The sequence below is a fragment of the Bufo gargarizans genome, chromosome 4 (genome assembly GCF_014858855.1).
Source record: "Bufo gargarizans isolate SCDJY-AF-19 chromosome 4, ASM1485885v1, whole genome shotgun sequence".
Taxonomy (NCBI): Eukaryota; Metazoa; Chordata; class Amphibia; order Anura; family Bufonidae; genus Bufo; species Bufo gargarizans.
The window spans coordinates 431,644,068-431,666,096 of NC_058083.1; the positions used below are offsets into that span (position 1 = coordinate 431,644,068).

General features: G+C 43.9%; 1 protein-coding gene across 1 annotated transcript in view; it reads left to right on the forward strand.

Moving 5' to 3' along the window:
• The window catches only part of SYNDIG1 (synapse differentiation inducing 1), a 348,350-nt gene that overhangs the window by 78,608 nt on the left and 247,713 nt on the right, over positions 1–22,029 (forward strand). The window contains exon 2 of the mRNA XM_044291433.1: positions 4,534–4,684. The gene's annotated coding sequence lies outside the window, so the exon portion shown is untranslated. The remainder of the gene's footprint in view (positions 1–4,533; positions 4,685–22,029) is intronic.

The following is a 22,029-nucleotide window of genomic DNA, read 5'->3' on the forward strand; positions in this document are numbered from 1 at the left end:
TACGGGTTAAGTATCCATAAATAATTAGTGTAAAGGAAGTGATTACATCAGTAATAAAGCCTCAAAGCAGTTGTCTCATGTCAGCAAATGGCATTTATCATATATAGAAAGTTATTACTAGGCACTTACTAATGTATTGTAATTGTCTATATTGCTTCCTTTGCTGGCTTGATTCATTTTGCCATCACATTATAGGGTGTCGGAAATCTTCTTATAGCCTAAGACCATCTTTATGTAGAGCAACAATTCTTTTTTTTAGATCCTCAGAGAGTGCTTCGCCATGAGGTGCCATGTTGAACTTCCAGTAACCAGTATGAGAGAGTGTGAGTGATAACACAAAATTTAACCCACCTGCTCCCCATTCACACCTGAGACCTTGTAACACTAACGAGTCACATGACATCAGAGAAGGAAAATGGCTAATTGGGCACAATTTGGCCATTTTTACTTAGGGGTGTACTCTCTTTTGTTGCCAGCAGTTTAGACATTAATGGCTGTGTGTTGAGTTATTTTGAGGTTACACCAAATTTACACTGTTATACAAGCTGTACACTGACTACTTTGCATTGTATTAGGGGTGTTTCACACGAGCGGATGCCGTGCGTGACATCTGCTGCGTGAATGACAGCCAAGACCCGATGCGGACAGCAGAAGCACGGAGCAGTAACATGATTGATAATGCTCCGTGCCTCTCTGTGATCTCTTTACTACGAAATCACAGTGACTACTTTATCTCACTGTGATTTCGTAGTAAAGGGGTCACAGAGAGGCACGGAGCATTATCAGTCATGTTACTGCTCCGTGCCTCTGCTGTCCGCATCGGGTCTTGGCTGTCATTCACGGAGCGGATGTCACGCACGGCATCCGCTCGTGTGAAACAGCCCTTAAAGTGTCTTTGCAGTGCTGTACCATGAAAAGATGGAATAAAATATTTACAAAAATGTGAGGGGTGGACTCACTTTTCTGAGACACTGTACACTGCTCATCTCCATGGTTACGACCGTCCTGCAATCCAGCAGTGGTGGCCGTGCTTGCACTCTATAGGAAAAGGTGCCGGCCTCTTCTGTGGCCAGGACCATGGGAGTGCACATAGGCCAGCGCTTTTTCTTATAGTGTGCAAGCACGTAACCATGGAGATGAGCAATGTATAATGTGATGGAAAAATGAATCAAGCCAGGAAAGGAGGCAATATGGGCAATACACAATACATTAGTAAGTGCCTTGCATTAACTTTCTCAACATGATAAATACCATTTGCTGAAGTGAGACAACCCCTTTAAGACCACAGCACTGATGAACTTCCTACAGAATTTGTCATTATCCATTCAGCAATAGATTTCCAATATTTCCATCTGCCAGTGAACTTGGCGTGATTGGGCATTAGTGGACTGTGACTGGAGAAGTATATTACACTTGTCTGCATTAGTCTACAGCTAGTGCGGCAGAAGGGCCATAAAAATGACAGATGATGATGTTGCGGCAATATACAGGGCCCGGGATTTACTGCAGAGTGTCTCATCATCTACTTTACTATATACTTCAAATTATATATGTCAAATAACTTATTTTCATGTCAAGTAACTTCATTGGAACATTTCTTAAAAATATTTCCAACTGCCTGACCTCAAAATACATTTTTAGGATTTTATTTGTGATAAGCTATATTGAATCTAGACCGGGGAGGGAAGCAGGCTTCGTATCAGTAATCATGTTTGATTGTAATTAACTGTACTTGTCGGGGCTGTCATTTTCTAAAGCCACTTCACCATGTGCATGCTGGCCAGCAGTCTATAGCAGGCGGTATTGAAAATGTAGGTTCTCTATGAATTGTATAGACCAGGAACATAGTGATGACTAAATTAAATTCAGGGGCTTCGGTTACAGAGACATAAGGATATGCTACCAATGCATCCAAAAATTGGTTGTCTATTATTTTTCTAATTATGGGCTAGTCATAGGTCATTAATATCTAATCGGTGGAGGGTCCAACTACCGGGACCCCTGATGATCAGCTATTAGAAGAGGCTGTGGCGCTTTGGTGAGCACTGCCGCTTCTTTCTAGGCGAGTAACATCACATTCTTCTGTCACGTGGCCTAGGCGTAGCTCAGTATCATTAAGTGAATGAGGCTAAGCTGCAATACCATCAGAGCCGCTATATAATAGACAGTGCTGTGCTTGCTATGTTACTGGAGCTCCGCAGCCTCCTCAAACATGTGATCGGTGGGGCTGAGGGGAGTCGGACCCCGTCAATCTGATATTGATGACGTATCCTGAGGATAGATCATCAATATTAAACAACCGGATGATTCATTTAAGGCCTCTTGCACACGGCCGTTCTGTGCATTGGGGACCGCAATTTGCGGTCCCCAATGTACGGGCCTCATCCGTGCGGCAGCTGCGACAGATCCAGACAAGTTCTATTTTGTTGTGGTGTTGTGCTCCGTAGTGCTCCCGTGGGGTTCCATGCCTCCGTTCCGCACCGCAGCTCCGGATTGCGGACCCATTCAACTGAATGGATCTGCATCCGTGATGCGGGGAGCACGCAGCCGTTGCCCGCATATTGTGGACCGCAATACGGGCCATGGCCGGCAACGGTCGTGTGCATGAGGCCTAAGTCTCAGGGATACTCTTTTTTTTTTCTTGTGGAGAGTGCCTTAGGGAGTTTTATAGGCCAGACAATGCTGTCTAGGTAGAAGCACACCTTCTAGCCAAACAAGCTCCTTCTTCTGTCTACAGATTGGTCATCTCTTTCCTTTGGAGAAGGCTCTCGGCTTTGCTAATATTCCTAGTCATGTTGCATGACCCGGAAATGACTATAAGGTAGCTACGTCTGATAGATGGCACTACAGAGACATGTTTAATTCTCTTGGATGAGAGCTAATCTGCAGCACTTCCTTAAAGGGGTTGTGTCACATCAGCAAGTGGCATTTATCATGTAGAAAAACCTAATACAAGGCACTTACTAATGTATTGTGATTGTCCATATTGCCTCTTTTGCTGGCTTGGTTTTTTCCCATCAAATTATACACTGCTCGTTTCCATGGCTACAACCACCCTGTAATCCAGCAGCCGTGGCCGTGGTGGCACACTATAGAAAAAAGCATCAGCCTAAGTGAGCTCCCACAGTCAGAGCCACCAGAGAAGCCAGCACATTTTCCTATAGTATGCAAACACGACCACCACTGATGGATTGTAGGGTGGCCGTAACCATGGAAACGAGCAGTATATAATGTGATGGAAAAATGAATCCAGCCATCAAAGGAAGCAATATGGATAATAACAATACATTAGTAACTGCCTTGTAATAACCTTCTCTACATGATAAATGCCATTTGCTGAAGTGCCAAAACCCACCTTAAAGCTTTGTTCATGGCTTCCATTTGAAACTTACAGTGGAATTCATTGGAGTTACCTCAAGTTGTCTATCATTTTGCAGCACCATTTCTCCCATTAAATCGATTATGGTAAATTTGCACGGGAAGTTTCAAACTGAGCCTCCGATGTGTGAATAGAGACTTACCCTAATTGTAACATCAATTCTGCTTTGCCAATGATGCCATTGGTTTATTAGTAACTTCTTCCTCCTCATTAGAGACCTACGCAGTGTTGCCACCTTGTGTCTTTTCCAATGTATATACAGGAGAGTGGGAATTGACAGAATTGCCAAGATAATCATACTCCTTACTAGATTTACCCAAGTCACAGTGACTGTGCCCATATAGATGTCCAGTTGTTGACAGCGCACTGTAGATTAATCTGCTGTAGGTTAAACACAACACCAGGTCACCTATAGTTTTATATTTAGAAATTTTAATAAAAAGAGTATCACATATAATATATTTCAACATGACATCAGTTAGTAACAATTTGGACATATTAGTTGTTCACCCCTAGGGACTTTTTCTGCAGTACTTCCAGCAGCGATCTGTCACCCATGGGTCATGTGACTTGGTCATGGGTGACACGTCACAGCTGTGGCCAGTCATTATCTGCTGTGGTCACGTGTCCCACCATGTCAAACTGGATGTTGATGCGAGGAGACCTGCAGTGCTTGAAGGGGTGCAATGGAGCCAGAACCCAGCAGCATGGACCAGGTAAGTATGATCCCCACCGCAGGTCTGGCCATGCTGGCAAGGTGTCTGCAGAAAAGGTCCCCAGGGGTGAACAATCCCTTTGAAAATACATGGCTGCTGATTTATCTTTAGAGTAGCTGTTTTCCTTCTTGGATTCATTGGGCTTCATTTCTACATGCGTTATAATTACAGTCACTGTTTATACAGTCACAAGAAAGTGATCATCAGTCATGCAAATTATGCTTAATGTGCATCTCTCAAGAGAGAGCAAACTGGAAGCAGTAGTTAATTTCAGGACGGTCCTCAGCTGCAAGGAAACCATTTGTCTCTACAGATTAAGAGATGTTGTCCGAACAAGACTTTCCAAAGAACGTTATGTCCTTGTGAAGGCAAAGTTGTGATTTTTCGATACCATGTGTGCTAATCATTTTGATATATAGTATCCTTATATCTTTCCAGGTTGGAGCCACTTTGTTGCCAAGAAGCCGTCTGCATTTAGGCTGGAGAACGCTGGTTTTGGACAGTTTGCATCAGCCATCTGTCAGCCTCTTCATTTCATTTTAGAACTGACCTTCTCTATATGGAAATGGTATAAGAAGAATGGCTAATGGTAAAGATAAAATGCTCTATTCATAAAATCTATCTGTGTATTTTATTTTATTACTGTCCTTTGCTATACTTTTATATATATAATACATACTATGGTTTTATCAAATAAAGGTTATCATAACTGACCTTGCAGAAAATCCCAATGTCTGCCTTGGCAACTCACCAGTAAACATACATTTACCATCTATATTTGGACTTGGAGGAGTTAGAGCCAAATCAAAATCAGCTCCAAAAAAACACCTCCAAACACCCACCTGTTCATTTCAGTGGAAATCAGCACTTGCTTTGTTTTATTCACGTGGAAAAAATAACAGAGAAAAAAACAGTATGTCCTATATTGCGGCAGAATCTGCGCTGAATTTCCCATTGAAATCCTGTTTTCTGGAGCGGATCTGCAGCAAAAAACAGAATCTGGAAATGCAGGAAAACCCCTGTTGGAAAGCCCCCGTTGCTTTTACATATTGCAATTTCCTAACATTGTAGCCAAGATGCCTTACAACCTGACCTGGCCGCAAAGATTTCCATTCACCCCTGCCCTTAACTTGCTAACCTTGTCATATAACTCTGCACTTTCATACCTCTCAACTTTTTGGGTTGCCAAAGAGAGACTTCTCACAAAAAAACACCTGGAAATAGACATTCTTAAGTTGGATTATCATACAGTACATAGATAGTACAGTTACACATTTCAGACCATAGGTAATTTGCAGTCCTTGCTTTGAGGAAGGACCGCAAATTACCTAAGGTCTGAAATGCGTAACTGAACTTATCCTGTTATTTAAAGATTTTAAAAACCGCAAATAAAGCTACGATTCTTCGCTATCTTGGCGCTGGATTATCGCATCCAGGTGCGTTATCCGAGCTCAGACAGTGGAGGGGAAGGTGAGAGCTGCCTTATGCTTTTTTGCGAGTACATAGATAGTAAGACACTTCCTGGGAAAATAATCTTCGGGAACCTATTTTTTTGTCCCTCTCATTCCAAGCTCTTATGAATAGGTGCCCCTCTCCTTTATCTCGTTGTTTATTTGATTGGGATACTTGTCCAATATGCTGTATAAATAAAGAATATTATTATACACTTCTGGTATCTAGTTTCAGGTTTGCTAGACCTGTATGAGCTGTTGGCTTGCTGTACACCTTGATCGTCAATTCAACCCTAAAGTCTACCAATAATGAAGTTTAAGTTGTAGAGCTAGTTTTGCTGTATTTATAAATGATCAGTTCAGCAACTAAGTACAGTGCCACTCTTAAAGGGTTTGTCCCATGAAACACACTGTCATGGTCTTACCTTCTTGCTGTTCTCCTTCGTTTGACATGTGCTGGCGGCCATCTTGGTTTCTGGGTTTCTTGTAGCCTCCCACCCTGCGGCTTCTCCTTCCCACTGGGAGGAGCTGGATGCCTAGCTCATATATATAGGAGGTCTGTGGCTTCAGTTCCTTGCTTGGTCCTCCTGTGTTAACATGCTTCTAAGACTGCTGCTGCTTCTGGTTCCTGATCCTGGCTTCGTCTGACTACCCTGCTGGTTCCTGATCCTGGCTTCGTCTGACTACCCTGCTGGTTCCTGATCCTGGCTTCGTCTGACTACCCTGCTGGTTCCTGATCCAGGCTTCGTCTGACTACCCTTCTGGTTCCTGACCTCTGGCTTCGCAAGACCCTGCTTCGGTTTTGTCATCCGTTTGGACTTTTGCCTTACAGCTTGATTGTCAATAAAGCCTTCTTATTTCCACTTACCTCTTGTTGTACGTCTGGTTCATGGTTCCTTGACATTAGGACCAAGCCATGAATTCTGACGGTACAGGGCCATCCTCGCTACCTACGCTGGTTGCCAGACTTGATCAGCAGGATCACCTGTTGGGTCGGTTCGCTGTGGCGTTGCAAACCCTGCTTGAACGCACGGCTCATTTAGCTTCCGTTGCCGATGGGTCGGTTGTCGCTCCTGGGCCCGCTCCTACTGCCGCTCCGGTTGTTGCGCCAGAGTCTACCCCGACACCTGTTGCTGCGCCTGCGGTGTTTCGGGGTATGACCGGTTCTGCCCCCCTTCCATAGCGCTTTGGGGGAGAGCCAACTCAGTGCCGAGGTTTCCTTAACCAGGTGGGCATTTATTTCGAGTTGCTGCCACATGCCTTTCCTACTGAGAGATCAAAGGTGGGCTTCTTGATCTCGCTGCTCTCGGACAAGGCCTTGGCCTGGGCCAGCCCTTTATGGGAGAACAACAATCCGGTGGTTGCCGAGTTTTCCGGTTTTGTTGCTTCTCTTCGGAAGGTATTCGATGTGCCGGCTCGTGCTGCCTCTGCTGCGAAGCTCCTTATGTCCATCAGACAGGGTTCACGATCCGTAGCTGAATACGCCATTGAGTTTCGTACCCTGGCAGCAGAGGTGGGCTGGAATAATGAGGCTCTGGTCGCTGCTTTCTCTCATGGTCTCTCGGATGCCTTGAAGGATGAGGTTGCAGCTAAGGACCTACCAGTGGAGCTCGAGTCTCTTATTTCTTTCCTGATTTTGATTGACACCAGACTCAGGGAGAGACCTTCCTTTAAGGAGAGCCTGCGGAGGTCTTCTAACAGATTGGCGCCTACGTTTGCTGTCCCACCCGTGCCTCCCTCTCCTCCCACGCCTCCTGGGGATGACTTGTCTGGGGGTGAACCCATGCAGCTGGGGTTTGCTCGCCTGTCCGAGGGGGAGAGGGTACTCCGGAGACGCGAGGGCCGATGCATGTACTGTGGTCTCGGTGGGCATTTTCGGTTGGCATGCCCGAACCGTCCGGGAAACGCTCGCACCTGAGATCCTGTCGGGGGCAGATCTTGGGTGGAGTCTCCTCGTCCCCGGTTTCCCGTGTTGACAAACCACTGATTACTGTTGTCCTCTCCTGGGTCGGGGGCTCGTGACGACCCAGGCGTTGGTGGACTCTGGTGCTGGTGGTTTGTTCATTGATAGTGTGTTCGCTGCCGCCAATTCCATTCCTCTGCAGCCTCGAGGTTCCCCACTGGCTCTTGAGGCGATAGACGGCAGACCCCTTCTGCCGCCACACGTGACTCATGAGACCCTTCCAGTGGGGATGGCCATTGGTGCCGTTCACAGAGAGTCGGTCTGTCTCCAGGTTATTTCGTCTCCACACTACTCGGTGGTCTTGGGGTACCCCTGGCTCCAGAAGCATAATCCGACTTTCGATTGGAGATCGGCCGAGATCCTCTCGTGGTCACCGCAGTGTGGGGCTAGTTGCATCCATGGGGCTGTCAAGTTGCTGTGTACTTCCTCGGACTCTCTGTTGCCTCCTGAATACGAGGAGTACCGGGATGTATTCGATAAGGTGCGTGCGGTTGCCCTACCTCCGCACCGCCCATACGATTGTGCCATAGAGTTACAATCTGGTGCCGTTCCTCCTCGTGGCAAAGTCTATCCACTGTCGGTAGCGGAGAATGAGGCCATGGAGGAGTATGTGAGGGAGGCGCTTTCACGCGGACACATTCGCAAATCCTCGTCCCCGGCAGGGGCTGGATTTTTCTTTGTGAAAAAGAAGGGCGGTGAGTTGAGGCCTTGCATCGATTACAGGGGACTCAATCGCATCACGATCAAGAACGCTTACCCGATACCCTTGATTTCCGAGCTGTTCGATCGCCTCAAAGGGGCCACGGTCTTTACCAAACTCGACCTGAGGGCGGCATATAACCTGGTAAGGATCAAGGCGGGCGATGAGTGGAAGACCGCGTTTAACACCAGGACCGGTCATTATGAATCCTTGGTTATGCCCTTTGGGTTGTGCAATGCGCCCGCAGTCTTCCAGGAATTCATCAACGATGTTTTCCGTGACCTGTTGCAGCAGTGTGTGGTGGTCTATTTGGATGACATCTTGGTATATTCTGAATCCATGGAGGCCCACATTCTGGATGTCAGACGAGTGTTGCAACGGTTACGAGAGAACAAGCTGTTCGGTAAGCTTGAGAAATGCGAATTTCACCGATCCCAGGTAACCTTCTTAGGTTACATCATTTCCGCTGAGGGGTTCTCCATGGATCCTGAGAAGGTTTCGGCTGTCTTACAGTGGCCCCAGCCCAGTGGTCTTCGTGCCCTGCAGCGCTTTTTGGGCTTCGCCAATTATTATCGGAAGTTCATCAGGGACTTTTCCATGCTAGCCAAGCCTCTCACGGATCTGACCAGGAAGGGCAGTAATCCCCAGGTCTGGCCGCTCGAGGCCATCCGAGCTTTTGAGGCTCTAAAGTCCGCCTTTGTGTCGGCTCCGATTCTGTCGCATCCCAACCCTGGGTTGCCTTTTGTCCTCGAGGTGGACGCGTCTGAGACGGGAGTAGGCGCCCTTCTGTCTCAGCGTAGAACACCAGAGGGTCCTCTGCTTCCTTGTGGGTTTTACTCCCGGAAACTGTCTTCCGCGGAGTGCAACTATCAGATTGGTGACAGGGAGTTATTGGCCATCGTGCAGGCCCTTAAAGAATGGAGGCACTTGCTCGAGGGCTCGGTGGTTCCGGTTCTCATCCTGACGGACCACAAGAATCTGACCTACCTCTCTGAGGCCAAGAGATTGACACCACGTCAGGCCAGATGGGCTCTGTTCTTGTCACGTTTTAATTACGTGGTCTCCTACCTACCCGGTTCCAAGAACATCAGAGCGGATGCCTTATCACGGCAGTACTCCGAGCTGTCCGGGGAGGAGTCGATTCCGACTTCGGTCATACCTCCGAATCAGATCCTGGCCGCCATTCGCACCAGCCTGACCTCTCCCCTGGGTGAGCAGATTTTGGCGGCTCAATCTGGTGCTCCCTCTGGGAGACCCAACGGCAGATGTTTTGTGCCTGAGGAGTTGCGCACTCGGTTGTTGCGAACCTACCATAACTCCAAGGCCGCGGGGCATCCTGGAAAGAATCAGCTGTCCTGGGCTGTTTCACGTCTGTTCTGGTGGCCTTCTCTACGTTCCGACATCGCCGCATATGTAGCGGCATGCTCCGTTTGTGCCCAGAGTAAGTCCCCTCGGCACCTTCCGTTGGGCCTTTTGCAACCCATAGCCACCGGGGAGCGTCCATGGTCACACCTGGGGATGGATTTCATTGTGGACCTCCCTGCATCCCGAGGCCATACGGTCATTCTCATGATTGTGGATCGGTTTTCCAAAATGTGCCACTGTGTTCCTCTCAAGAAGTTACCCTCTGCACAAGAGTTGGCCACGATTTTTGCCAGGGAGGTCTTCCGGTTGCACGGTTTGCCCAAGGAGATTGTGTCGGATCGGGGGAGTCAGTTTGTGTCCAGGTTCTGGCGCGCCTTTTGCTCCCAGTTGGGGATTCATCTCTCTTTCTCCTCGGCCTACCACCCTCAGTCCAATGGGGCCGCAGAACGATCCAATCAGGCCTTGGTGCAATTCCTTCGTTGCTATGTCTCCGATCACCAAGACAATTGGGTTGACCTCCTGCCTTGGGCTGAGTTTGCCAGGAACACGGCGGTGAACTCTTCCTCTGGGACGTCTCCCTTCATGGCCAATTATGGGTTCCAACCTGCCGTGTTACCGGAGGTATTCTCTCCCCAGGATATTCCGGCTGTGGAGGATCACCTTTCCGTCCTACGTGCTTCTTGGGTACAGATCCAGAGGTCCCTTGAGGTCTCTGCGCAGCGCTAGAGACTTCAGGCTGATCGCAGACGAGCGCCCGCTCCTTCCTACCAGGTCGGAGACCACGTATGGTAGTCCACCCGCAACCTCAACCTTCGAGTGCCCACTCCCAAGCTGGCGCCTCGCTTTGTTGGTCCCTTCCGAGTGCTTTGCAGGGTAAACCCGGTAGCCTATGCCCTTGCGCTTCCTCCTGGCATGCGGATCTCCAACGTGTTTCATGTCTCCCTGTTGAAGCCACTGGTGTGTAATCGTTTCACTTCCTCGGTTCCTCGGCCTCGTCCGGTCCAAGTGGGCAATCGTGAGGAGTATGAGGTGAGCAATATCCTGGACTCACGCCTGGTCCGCGGTCGGGTGCAGTTTTTGGTCCATTGGCGTGGTTATGGTCCAGAGGAGCGTTCCTGGGTTCCCTCCGCAGATGTCCATGCTCCTGCCTTGCTCCGAGCCTTCCACGCACGCTTCCCTCAGAAACCGTTCTTTACTCCGCGGAGGAGGGGCCCTTGAGGGGGAGGTACTGTCATGGTCTTACCTTCTTGCTGTTCTCCTTCGTTTGACATGTGCTGGCGGCCATCTTGGTTTCTGGGTTTCTTGTAGCCTCCCACCCTGCGGCTTCTCCTTCCCACTGGGAGGAGCTGGATGCCTAGCTTATATATATAGGAGGTCTGTGGCTTCAGTTCCTTGCTTGGTCCTCCTGTGTTAACATGCTTCTAAGACTGCTGCTGCTTCTGGTTCCTGATCCTGGCTTCGTCTGACTACCCTGCTGGTTCCTGATCCTGGCTTCGTCTGACTACCCTGCTGGTTCCTGATCCTGGCTTCGTCTGACTACCCTGCTGGTTCCTGATCCAGGCTTCGTCTGACTACCCTTCTGGTTCCTGACCTCTGGCTTCGCAAGACCCTGCTTCGGTTTTGTCATCCGTTTGGACTTTTGCCTTACAGCTTGATTGTCAATAAAGCCTTCTTATTTCCACTTACCTCTTGTTGTACGTCTGGTTCATGGTTCCTTGACACACACAAGGTGGGGGATGCATCTGTTCAGTGAGGGACTGACTACTGGTATCCCCACCTATCAGAAGAATGTAGCCCCATGTTCCCCCATTATAATGGAGCAGCAGCCACACATATCCACCCTGTGGGTCTTTCGAAGACAACTGAGTGCTGTACTTCCAAAAAGAATGAGTGGAGTGGCAGCATACAAGTGTGACCTGCCACTCCACAGTGTCCAAGTGTGACCTGCCACTCCACAGTGTCCAAGTGTGGCCTGCCACTCCATTCTTGCAAGGTAACGGAACCCTGGTACTTGTGATCAGTGGAAGCCTCAGCAGAAATATGTGTGGTTTGTGGAACAACCCTTTTTAGAATAATTAATATAAATATAAAATCACCTTACATACTGTATGTCTCTCATTGTCTATTTTTCCATTTAAGTTGATTTTCGACCATTTTTTTTAATTATCTGCAGACAATATATTATAATACAAGGCCCTGGGTGTATTGTATGAATGCTTAGAATGTGCTGCATGCATGTTACCATACAGATATACCATTTCTATCTTGCTCTAGTTCATACAAACATGTTAACTATGTCCAGAACAGCAAATGCTATGAAAAGTCTCTGGAGCTACAAATAAATCACTTACTGAATGTTCACAACATAGCTTAGAGCTTAGAAAGTCTTTTGAGGTTCAGGAAGATTGTATTGTGTTGATCATAAACCGACAACTGTTAAAATTACAGTAATTCTTCGGATTGATTTTCTACAGTAACTTTGCTTCACTGCAGGGTATTTAAGATCTTTCATAACTGCCCAGATCAACCTGCAGCAGCATTGAGTGAAGTTCATGGAGTAATTCTCCTTGTGCAGTCATTTTACCGTTTTGTGATACTAAAAGAATTAGCTTTCTTTAAGACATTGAAGTACACACTGACTGGCTTCAGTGTGATGCCTCCCCTAAACAGAATGTCACTGGGATGGGGGAAGGGGGGGGGGGGTATCTGGCAGCCAGAAAGGCTGCCAAAGCTAAACAGCCCAACTGCTGTAAATAAGCTAGATTTGCTAATAGGCAAACCCGCAAACAGCTCATCTCTAATTAGCAGCAAAATCTGAGACTTTACTTGATTTTTTAGCCACAAGGACATTAACCCCTTAGTGACCACTGATACAACTTTTTACAACAGTCACTAAGGGGCCTTAGACTAGGCCAGTGCCTTTTTATGATGGCCTAGTCTAATTCTGCACAGACCTTCCATGAAGCAAGAATATCATTGGTGTGCATGAGGCCTTAATCTAATGAGCAGAAGTCACTTTGTGCACCCTTGCTTCTCCTGCTGCCTCTACCAACCCCTCACTCTACTTCTTGATTCATAAGGACAGGTTCCTACACAGTCATCTCACCTGGACCTGTCAAATAAAATGGAGAAGAAGGGGCTGACAGAAGAATCAGGAGGAGCAAAGGTTTACAGAATGCTGATGGCTAGACAGAGGGAGCCCCCTCATTCTGTCAAAAACCTTAGAAACCGTGGTCGCTATTGACCATAGCATCTAAGTGGTTAAACAGCCTGCATTGGAGCTAGCTCTGATCCTGGCAATTGCAGCTAGAGCCCGATTGTGTAATACAACAGAACTCCCAACACAATTTTGTAGGAACATTCAGCTGTGCTCATGAGATAATCATGATGGGTATAGGCATCCTGGTGCTGGAACTAGCACCTTCTCATGACGGATATATCCATTACTAGTTATTAAGAGTTTAAAAAGCATATTTCCATATAGATACTTGTTCTGAACTGCAAACTTAATTTTGAATGGTTAACTTTTACAACTAGCCTTTACTGTATGTCTAACTTCTAGCCCATTGGTGTCGAACCTATGGTACGGGTGCCAGATGCAGCACTCATATCCCTCTCTCTGGGCACCCGCACTCTGGAAAAAGTCTATGGTGTACCAATATGCCTTCGACTTCAACACTATGAACGGCAGGGGCAGCGCACTGAATGTAAGCAGGCTATTATTGCTTAAAAATAAAGTACATGGAAGATATACTATATTGGCATGCAGTATTCAGGTTAAATTTCCGTGTTGGCACGTTGCGATAAATAAGTGGGTTTTGGGTTGCAGTTTGGGCAATTGGCTTTAAAAAGGTTTGCCATCACTGTTCTAGCCCTTTATTTCTGTTACTTCTACAATTAATATTTTCCAAATAAAGTTACTATTGTATGAACTGTGCAACAATGAAATAAAAAATAAATCCAGATTAACATTCTAATATATAGAGAATTTGATGAAATTTTCTGAGAAATTTTACTGTATCTTTTATTTTGAGTCAAAATCCCTGTAGAATGTTTTATCTGCATACCTTATTTTATTCTTAAGCTGGGCATACAGTTTAGGATAGGTGCCAGCAGGCAGAAATTCTACCCCCCAATACACATGTTTATCCGATTTAGCATTTGTTCTTCATGGTGACAGAGGCGTAAACTACAACTAGATACCTCTGGCGGTGGCTTGTCATTTTGAGAACAATCCAACAGTTCGATCTTTCTTTTCCCCTACATCAGCTGTCAGGGGAAACTTTGGACACCCTATGACAGTCCCATGAATGGGACTGAGCTGCGCACAGGCCATATGACTGATGAATGTGATCTCACATGATCTTGAAGGAGGCCTAAGTGCTCAATGAGCGTCACAGCCTCTTCATACAGCTGATCGGCAGGGTTATTGGGAGTTGTACCCCCGCCAATCTGATATTGATGACCTATCTTGAGAATAGGACATCAGTATCAAGCTCTCAGTTAATCCTTTTAACAAGAATATTGGTTTACCAATATTCTATACATAAGGCATCTTAGAAACATGAGGGATTATGTATCAGTAAAGAACATGGAAAAGGGATCTTTATTGCAGTACCACATAGACAGTTTAATACATGGACCAAAAATTGTACAGGATTTGTATAAAAATTACAAAATGTGGATACCAATGCCGATTAAAGCAGTACCCCGTGACACAATGTCTAAACTACTCTATTGCAGCGTTCACAGCAAACATATTTTTCTCTCTAGTATACTCAGGAGACTTTGGGTATTTAAATATTTATCACTTCCTACCTTTTAATTAAGCTTTATGTTTAAGCTGAGTTCCTCCTGGAACCAGGCAGACAATTTAATAGGATTTCAACTAATACAATAAAAATGTTTATTCTTTTACATTGATTTATTTCTCCTATTCAGATTTTATCATTCCAGTGTCACTAATTTATTACAATCTACTTTCCTATCCATAAATATTAATTTCCCCAGCAATTATTTATTAAATAGTTTTCATGTTCATTCACATTGATTAATATTAATTCATTTTAATTCATGAATATGCAGGCTTCTCAAGCGAAATGGCTACCCAGAGCTGTCGGCTCGCTCTTAATTTATTGTGATTTCTTATTTTATTTCTTTATTTTTATCAATAGAAAATGATTATATTATTAGTGTACTTAGTGTATACTGTACGTGGGATATATACCTGCATTATGTACAGCCATCTAACACCAAAGACTTAAACACGTAAAATGCCCTTCTTATAACTTACACTGAAGATTATTAACACACTGCATTTTTTATTAAAGAGGTTCTCCGGGATCTACATATGGATGACCTATCCTCAGGATAGGTCATCAGTATGAGATCGGCGGGGGATCCGACTCCTGCTACTCTTGCTGATTATCTATTTGAGGAGGTTGCAGCACTTCCATGAGCCTTACATTGTATTGCGACTGTGCTCGGTATCACAACTTGAGTGGGGCTAAACTGCGCCTTGGCCATGTGACCAATGAACATGATGTCGAATGACCTAGAAAGAGGCCAAAGTGCTCACGGTGTGCAGTGGCCTCTTCGTACTGCTGGAGTCAGATCTTTGTCGATCGTATGTTGATGAACTAGTCTTAGGATAGGCCATCAACATGTAAGTCCTAGAGAACCCCTTTAAATTAATGTATTAATTTAATAGAGTTTATTACATGTACGCATTACTATCAGTAAGTAACTGAACATGTATTGTTGGTGATGTATACAGAAAATGTAATCCAGCGCTAGATTTGGGGGTCATCAAATAGGTCACTTCACGGACTCAAGGCTTATTCACGTCCTTAGCAATAAGCGATTTTAAAGTAGAGATTGAACCCAACATGTTGTAAATAAAAATCAATCCCTTATTGTAATAAATCACATTAAAAAAGCACATGCCCACTGTCATCTGACGCATTTCGACCTACAAATGGTCTTAATCATAGAAACTTTGATTTTTATTAATAACTTGCTGGACTCCACCTTCAAATTAATTGTTGGTGATGTACATGGACAGATTGATCAAACTGATTATTAAACACTTGTTTAGGATATTAATTAACACTTTCCTTTAGAAGAAAATCTGATTAATTTAGCACCTTGAGATTATAATTTAAAGGGCTATTTCCATGTTAAGTAATGATAAGCCATCGCTTACTGATCGGTGGCCAGCTTCCTAGACCATCGCCGATCCGCAGAGTTTTATCATGCCTTGTGCCACTCCAAATTACAGGGAGTGCAGAATTATTAGGCAAGTTGTATTTTTGAGGATTAATTTTATTATTGAACAACAACCATGTTCTCAATGAACCCAAAAAACTCATTAATATCAAAGCTGAATATTTTTGGAAGTAGTTTTTAGTTTTAGCTATTTTAGGGGGATATCTGTGTGTGCAGGTGACTATTACTGTGCATAATTATTAGGCAACTTAACAAAAAACAAATATATACCCATTTCAATTATTTATTTTTACCAGTGAAACCAATATAACATCTCAACATTCACAAATATACATTTCTGACATTCAAAAACAAAACAAATCAGTGACCAATATAGCCACCTTTCTTTGCAAGGACACTCAAAAGCCTGCCATCCATGGATTCTGTCAGTGTTTTGATCTGTTCACCATCAACATTGCGTGCAGCAGCAACCACAGCCTCCCAGACACTGTTCAGAGAGGTGTACTGTTTTCCCTCCTTGTAAATCTCACATTTGATGATGGACCACAGGTTCTCAATGGGGATCAGATCAGGTGAACAAGGAGGACATGTCATTAGATTTTCTTCTTTTATACCCTTTCTTGCCAGCCACGCTGTGGAGTATTTGGACGCGTGTGATGGAGCATTGTCCTGCATGAAAATCATGTTTTTCTTGAAGGATGCAGACTTCTTCCTGTACCACTGCTTGAAGAAGGTGTCTTCCAGAAACTGGCAGTAGGACTGGGAGTTGAGCTTGACTCCATCCTCAACCCGAAAAGGCCCCACAAGCTCATCTTTGATGATACCAGCCCAAACCAGTATTCCGCCTCCACCTTGCTGGCGTCTGAGTCGGACTGGAGCTCTCTGCCCTTTACCAATCCAGCCACGGGCCCATCCATCTGGCCCATCAAGACTCACTCTCATTTCATCAGTCCATAAAACCTTAGAAAAATCAGTCTTGAGATATTTCTTGGCCCAGTCTTGACGTTTCAGCTTGTGTGTCTTGTTCAGTGGTGGTCGTCTTTCAGCCTTTCTTACCTTGGCCATGTCTCTGAGTATTGCACACCTTGTGCTTTTGGGCACTCCAGTGATGTTGCAGCTCTGAAATATGGCCAAACTGGTGGCAAGTGGCATCTTGGCAGCTGCACGCTTGACTTTTCTCAGTTCATGGGCAGTTATTTTGCGCCTTGGTTTTTCCACACGCTTCTTGCGACCCTGTTGACTATTTTGAATGAAACGCTTGATTGTTTGATGATCACGCTTCAGAAGCTTTGCAATTTTAAGAGTTCTGCATCCCTCTGCAATATATCTCACTATTTTTGCCTTTTCTGAGCCTGTCAAGTCCTTCTTTTGACCCATTTTGCCAAAGGAAAGGAAGTTGCCTAATAATTATGCACACCTGATATAGGGTGTTGATGTCATTAGACCACACCCCTTCTCATTACAGAGATGCACATCACCTAATATGCTTAATTGGTAGTAGGCTTTCGAGCCTATACAGCTTGGAGTAAGACAACATGCATAAAGAGGATGATGTGGTCAAAATACTCATTTGCCTAATAATTCTGCACTCCCTGTATCTACATTGTAGGGATTATTTTTAACACATTCACTTTAAAGGAGCTGTGTTCCTGCAGACCAGGGATCAGCAACCTCTGGCACTCTAGCTGTTCCAGAACTACAACTACTAGAATTCTCCTTTCACTTCTATGGGAGTTACAAAAACAGCCAAGCAAGTTTGCATGCTGGGAGTTGTAGTCTTAGCTAGAGGGCCAAAGTTTGCTGATCCCTGATGTATTATGCAACAAAAAAGTCAAACAGGTTTCTGCCCCTACTGTACATACTGTACTCCACAGACCCCAGTGGAGGTCTCTGAGGCTGGACCCCCACTATTCATGAAATGATAACGTAACGTAATGAGGTACCATGACTACTTTAGAGGAACAACTAAATGCTATACACAAACTCACAATTTCTAATCATATCCTGTATTTATTTGTGTGCAAAAATATTATGTTAGTTTTTTTAACTTTTGTACAAGAATTTGATTTAGTTTAAAGATAAATTGGTCAACTCTGACTTTTTGTTCTTACGAATATTAAATGTAGACAAAGAACCACTATTCTTTATGTACAGTTTAAAGTAATCTCATAAGGACATCCCTCAGTTGTCTGTTATGCTAGGTTCACATCACTGTTTAGTTTTCTGTTCTGATCCATCAGAACACAGTATTTTAGATGGAAAAAAAATCCTCCAAGTACTTTTTTTCTGTCTAAAATAATAGATCTCAGACGGAAATTGCTAAAACGGATGTAAAATGAGTACCGTAACTGAGCATAACGAATGCTCAGAATAAAAGATCAATTTTTTTGTTTTGTTTCTGTTATCTCAGAAGAATGGGAAACGATACAGTGATGTGAACCTACCCTTATTGTACTGTTTCCCTATGAAACCAATCTTCATAGGGGTGTGTTTTATGCAAATGTAAAGAAAATGGGATTTTTGGGGGGATATTTTGTGACCATTCCTGGGTGGATTGAGGGTGGAAGTTAAAATGTCCTACAAATAGGGATTCAGTTGTTGGGATTTATAAATAAAGCAGGTTCCACCTGGAAAAGTATATTCTGTTATGCTTGTAGGTGCCCCATTATACCACATACTGGAATTATTACTAGAACATTTTTGAATTTCTACAAAAGTTATTCTGTTATATTCCTATTTCTATTAGTCTGAGGGTCACTTTCACAATGAGAAAAAAAATTAGCTATGAAGTGTGGACGATTATCAGATTTTGGCTATCGAAAAACTTGGCAGATACATTACATTCTATTAAAATCATTAGAAAAGTCCTATAGCTGGATGCTCATTGGTGTATTCATAATGAAATTCATCAAGCCAGAATCAGATTCAAGGGCACAAGTAATGTTTTGTGATAGATCATTTAATATTACGCAGAAATGATGTAGCGTATACCAGCCTTTCCATCTTGTATCTTCCAAGGTCACATCAACGTGTAAATATAGGCTCATATAGGACCTTGGATTGTGAGGTATTGTTTATACACTATACTGTATCTTATACATATGTACTAGGGATGAGCAAACTTCATATTTTGAAGTTCAAGTTCGTGTTCAGGTTGGGGTATATGCTGAATTGCATTATGGATTCCGTTACCACGGACCATAATGCAATTCCGTGATGGAATGCATAATGGAATGCCTTTAGAGGCATTCATATTAACTTAGTATATAATGCCGAAAAAATACATTTGTCCATCCAGTTCAGCCTGTTATCCTGCAAGTTGATTCAGAGGAAGGCAAAAAAAAACACCTCCTCAGGCAGAGAGTTCCATAGTCTCACTGCTCTTACTGTGAAGAATCCTCTTCTATGTGTACAAACCTTCTTTCCTCCAGACGCAGAGGATGTCCCCTTGTCACAGTCACACTCTTGGGGATAAATAGATGATGGGAGAGATCTCTGTACTGACCCCTGATATATTTATACATAGTAATAAGATCTCCCCCTCAGTCGTCTTTTTTCTAAAGTGAATAACCCTAATGTTGATAATCTTTCAGGGTACTGTAGTCCCCCCATTCCAGTTATTACTTTAGATGCCCTCCTCTGGACCTTCTTCAGCTCTGCTATGTCTGCCTTGTTTACAGGAGCCCAGAACTGTACACAGTGCTCCATGTGTAGTCTGACTAATGATTTGTAAAGTGGTAGCACAATGTTCTCATCACGGGCATCTATGACCCTTTTCATGCAACCCATTATCTTATTGCCCTTGGCAGCAGCTGCCTGACACTGTTTTTTTACAGCTTAGTTTGCTGTTCACTAAAATTCCTAGGTCTTTTTCCATGTCTGTGTTACTGAGTGTTTTACCATTTAGTATGTACGGGTGACTTATTCTGTCCCATGTGCATAACCTTACATTTATCAGTGTTAAACCTCATTTGCCACTTATCTGCCCAAGCCTCCAATCTGTCCAGATCCATCTGTAGCAGTATACTGTCCTCTTCCGTTACATTACACAGTTTAGTGTCATCTGCAAAATATGATATTTCACTGTGCAGGCCTTCAAGATCATTAATACATATATTGAAGAGAATATGGCCCAATACTGACCCCTGAGGTACTCCACTATTGGCAGTGACCCAATTTGAGTGTGTACTGTTAATAACCCTTCTCTGTTTGCTATCACTGACCAAGTTACTTACCCACATACAGACATTTTCTCCCAGTCTAAGCATTCTCATTTTATATACTAACCTTTTATGCGGTACAGTGTCAAATGCTTTGGAGAAATCCAGATATATGACATCCATTGATTCACCACTGTCAAGTCTAGAACTTCATATAAACTGATTAAATTAGTTTGACATGACAGATCCCTCATGAAGCTATGCTGATATGGCGTTATTTGCTTATTTTCCTTGAGTTACTCCAAGATAGAAAACCTTCAAATAGTTTACCCACAACGTTAAACTTACTGGCCTATAGTTCCCGGCCTCTGTTTTGGACCCTTTTTTAATATTGGCCCTACATTTGCTATGCGCCAATCATGTGGAACACTCCCTGTCAGTATAGAGTCCCTAAATATCAGAAGTCAGGGTGACCAGGGTGACCCTTCATCGCTGTCCTGTGAAGTTTCGGTCGGCAGTGTGGCGTGTGCCTGTGGGGAAGTTTCAACATGGGATACGATTTAAACTGCGCTTTCCTTTAATAAGGCGTTTTCTAAACTATATCTCCTTTGAAGCGCGGACCTGGACTCTGGTTTATTGATTGCATGTGATAAAGAGGTTGGATCGACTCCTATTTCCAGGACTGCTGCTTAGTTTGCGACTTTGACACATAGAACTATTTATTTCTCCTTGTTATGGCTATGACATTACTTAATTATCTTAGGATACGGGGGTATATGCCATCTGGTCCTGGCGATTTGTCTATTTTAATTTTTTTAAGACGCCACTGTACTTCTTTCTAGGTCATACAGGGCTTTTAATGGGGAATTAACTTTTATATTCTGCATTTCATCTGACAGTTTATTTTCTTCAGTGAATACAGTAGAGAGAAAAAAATATTTAATAGCTTTGCTTTGTCCTAATTGCTATTTGCAACTCCCCCCTCATTACTCTGTAGAGGGCCGACACCTTCAGATTTATACTTTTTACCATTTATATAATTGAAAAAAAATTTAGGGTTCATTTTGCTCTCTTTGGCAATTAATCCCTCGGTCTCCAGTTTGGCTATTTTTATTAGTTTTTTACATATTCAATTTTTTTCCTTATAGTTTTTCAGTGCTTCCTCGCTACCCTCCTGTTTTAGTGATTTAAATGCTTTCTTTTTGTCATTTATTGCTTTCTTTACAGCACTATTTATCCACATAGTTGTTTTTTCCCTTTTATTCCCATAAGGTATGTATCTCTCACAATTAGATTTTAGGATGCTTATAAAAATATCCCATTTTGTGGCTGTATTTTTATTTTTGAGGACTTTGTCCCAGTTAGTTAGGCCTATGGCCTCTCTTAGTTGGCTAAATTTAGCTTTTTTGAAGTTTGGTATTTTCGGTCCTCACTGAAGAAACACTATTTTGAATGATAATTAGAAGGTTATTACTTTATGGTCACTATTTCCCAGGTGTCCCCCGACCTGCATATCTGTTGTTCTGTCAGGTCTATTGGTTAATACTAAGTCCAGTATGGCCATCCCTCTAGTCGAGTCCTGAACCAGTTGGGAAAGGTAATTGTCTTTGGTTATTGCCAAGAACCTGTTTACTTTATGAGATATACAGGTTTCAGTTTCTATATCTGGGTAGTTGAAGTCCCCAATAATAACCACCTCATTATGATTTGCCGCCTCGTCTATCTCATTTAGTACCAGATTTTCTGTGGACTTTGGTATATTAGGTGTTTTATAATAAACTCCTATTAGTAATTTATTATTGTTTTTTCCTCCATCTATTTCTACCCACAGTAACTCCACATGTTCATGTCCCTCACTTATATCTTACCAGAGTGTGGGCTTTAGACAGGACTTTCCATAAAGGCAGACCGGTCCCCCTTTCCAGTTTTGGCGATCCTTTCTAAACAGACTTAACCCCGATCATTAACCGCCCAGTCATAGCTATCATCATGCCATGTCTCAGTTATTCCCACTATGTCATAGTCCTCCTCACACATCACTAATTCCAGTACCCCAGTTTTATTAGT